At 43.0% G+C, this 2,146-nt stretch overlaps 1 non-coding gene across 1 annotated transcript; it reads left to right on the plus strand.

Annotated features, from left to right (window-relative positions):
• The first annotated feature begins 1,659 nt into the window (after window positions 1-1,659).
• LOC130953124 (small nucleolar RNA R71) lies at window positions 1,660-1,767 on the plus strand. Its single transcript, XR_009075296.1, has one exon. It is a non-coding gene; the product is annotated as a small nucleolar RNA R71 (small nucleolar RNA).
• The last annotated feature ends 379 nt before the right edge of the window (window positions 1,768-2,146 follow it).

A 2,146-nucleotide genomic window follows, 5' to 3' on the forward strand; every position in this document is an offset into this window, starting at 1 on the left:
CCCAACACCAAACTTAGAGTTTGAATGTGAGGGTTCAACACCAAACTTAGAGTTTGGTTGTGGCCTCCCAACACCAAACTTAGAGTTTGACTGTGGGGGCTCTGTTTGGCTCTGTTTTGAGAGAAGCTCTTCATGCTTCCTCTCCATGATGATAGAGGGATATCCTTGGGCCTTAAACACCAAGGATTCTTCATTCACTTGAATGATCAACTCTCCTTTATCAACATCAATCACAGTCTTTGCTGTGGCTAGGAAGGGTCTGCCAAGGATGATGGATTCATCCATGCACTTCCCAGTCTCTAGGACTATGAAATCAGTAGGAATGTAATGGTCTTCAACCTTAACCAGAACATCCTCTACAAGTCCATAGGCTTGTTTTCTTGAATTGTCTGCCATCTCTAGTGAGATTTTTGCAGCTTGCACCTCAAAGATCCCTAATTTCTCCATTACAGAGAGGGGCATGAGGTTCACACTTGACCCTAAGTCACACAAGGCCTTCTTGAAGGTCATGGTGCCTATGGTACAAGGTATAGAAAACTTCCCAGGATCCTGCCTCTTTTGAGGCAATTGTTGCCTAGACAAGTTATCCAGTTCTTTGGTGAGCAAAGGGGGTTCATCCTCCCAAGTCTCATTTCCAAATAACTTGTCATTTAGCTTCATGATTGCTCCAAGGTATTTAGCAACTTGCTCCTCAGTGACATACTCATCCTCTTCAGAGGAAGAATACTCATCAGAGCTCATGAAAGGCAGTAGTAAGTCCAAGGGAATCTCTATGGTCTCAGTATGAGCCTCAGATTCCCAAGGTTCCTCATTAGGGAACTCATTGGAGGCCAGTGGACGTCCAGTGAGGCCTTCCTCAGTGGCGTTCACTGCCTCTTCTTCCTCCCAGAATTCGGCCATATTTATGGCTTTGCACTCTCCTTTTGGATTTTCTTCAGTGTTACTTGGGAGAGTGCTTGGGGGAAGTTCAGTAATTTTCTTGCTCAGCTGACCCACCTGTCCTTCCAAATTCCTAATGGAGGATCTAGTTTCAGTCATGAAACTTTGAGTGGTTTTGATTAGATCAGAGACCATGGTTGCCAAGTCAGAGGTATTCTGCTTAGAGCTCTCTGTCTGTTGCTGAGAAGATGATGGAAAAGGCTTGCTATTGCTAAACCTGTTTCTTCCACCATTATTATTATTGAAACCTTGTTGAGGTCTCTCTTGATTCTTCCATGAGAGATTTGGGTGATTTCTCCATGAAGAATTATAGGTGTTACCATAGGGTTCTCCTAGGTAATTCACCTCTTCCATTGAAGGGTTCTCAGGATCATAAGCTTCTTCCTCAGATGAAGCATCCTTAGTACTGCTTGGTGCATTTTGCATTCCAGACAGACTTTGAGAAATCAAATTGACTTGTTGAGTCAATATTTTATTCTGAGCCAAAATGGCATTCAGAGTGTCAATCTCAAGAACTCCTTTCTTCTGACTAGTCCCATTGTTCACAGGATTCCTTTCAGAAGTGTACATGAATTGGTTATTTGCAACCATTTCAATCAATTCTTGAGCTTCTGCAGGCGTCTTCTTCAGATGAAGAGATCCTCCAGCAGAGCTATCCAAGGACATCTTAGATAGTTCAGAGAGACCATCATAGAAAATACCTATGATGCTCCATTCAGAAAGCATGTCTGAGGGACATCTTCTGATTAATTGTTTGTATCTTTCCCAAGCTTCATAGAGGGATTCTCCATCCTTCTGTCTGAAGGTTTGGACTTCCACTCTAAGCTTACTCCATCTTTGTGGTGGAAAGAACTTTGCCAAGAAGGCACTGACTAGCTTTTCCCAAGAGTCCAGGCTTTCTTTAGGTTGAGAATCCAACCATATTCTAGCTCTGTCTCTTACAGCAAAAGGGAATAGCATCAGTCTGTAGACCTCAGGGTTAACCCCATTAGTCTTGACTGTGTCACAGATTTGCAAGAATTCAGCTAAGAACTGATGAGGATCTTCCATTGGAAGTCCATGGAACTTGCAATTCTGTTGCATTAGAGAAACTAATTGAGGCTTAAGCTCAAAGTTGTTTGCTCCAATGGCAGGGATAGAGATGCTTCTCCCATAAAAATCAGGAGTAGGTGCAGTAAAGTCACCCAGCACCTTCCTTGCATTGTTT

This window comes from Arachis stenosperma, chromosome 9 (genome assembly GCF_014773155.1).
Source record: "Arachis stenosperma cultivar V10309 chromosome 9, arast.V10309.gnm1.PFL2, whole genome shotgun sequence".
Lineage (NCBI taxonomy): Eukaryota > Viridiplantae > Streptophyta > Magnoliopsida > Fabales > Fabaceae > Arachis > Arachis stenosperma.